Source organism: Aptenodytes forsteri, unplaced genomic scaffold (genome assembly GCF_000699145.1).
Source record: "Aptenodytes forsteri isolate BGI_AS27 unplaced genomic scaffold, ASM69914v1 Scaffold271, whole genome shotgun sequence".
In the NCBI taxonomy this organism is placed as follows: Eukaryota; Metazoa; Chordata; class Aves; order Sphenisciformes; family Spheniscidae; genus Aptenodytes; species Aptenodytes forsteri.
In genome coordinates this window covers 605,661-606,435 of record NW_008794602.1, presented here as the reverse complement: position 1 = coordinate 606,435, position 775 = coordinate 605,661, and positions in this window count along the sequence as shown.

Sequence of the window (775 nt, the reverse complement as noted above, 5' to 3'; positions counted from 1 at the left end):
GCTCCCGGCTCCCGGCCGCCTGCGAGGGCCTTCCCCGCCAGAGGCCCTACCCCGCCAGCGGCCGCGGGAACGCCTGCAACGAGGTGTCCATCCCCGCCCCCAGCTCCACGCCTGCAGAGGCTGCAGGGGTGGTGGGAAGGGAGGGGAGCCCCGGGGAGCTCGGCTTGGCTGGTCCGGGGAGCCGGCGGAGGGAAGGGGCCAGGCCGGGACAATAACAACGCTCCCCGGGAGGAAAGGTCAGGAAGGAGAAGAGCTCTGGGTGCCGCGGCATGGTTTGGGCACGGCCAGGAGCAGCAGAAGCCAGCTGAAGGCACCGGGATGAGGAGCTGGAGTCGCTAGGGAGATGATGTCCCGTGGGAACATGGTGTGGGGGGATAACGTCCTGCAGCCACCAGGAAAGGCTGGCGTGGCACAGTGCCGACAGCGGGCTCGTGCCCAGGCACCAGCGGGTCCCTCCAGACCCGTGGGGCGGGCAGGACGGTCCTGGCAGAGCAGAAGGGACAGCCATCCCGCCGTGAAAGGTCAGCTAGAGCAAATTAAAGCTCTCGTCATGATGAGCTTCCCATTTCCGTGATGGAAGGAGCATAAAACCCCGTCTCGGCTCCATTAACCCATGAGCATAAACTGGGGCCAATCCCGGAGATGTGCTGGCAGGGCTGGGAGAGGGACGGAGCCAGCACGCGGGCGCTCGTCCGTCCCATGCGGCCGAAGAGCTGCCCCGGGGCCGGAGACCTCCGGCAAAGAGTCTGGGACGGTGCCTGCAGTGGCATGGAAG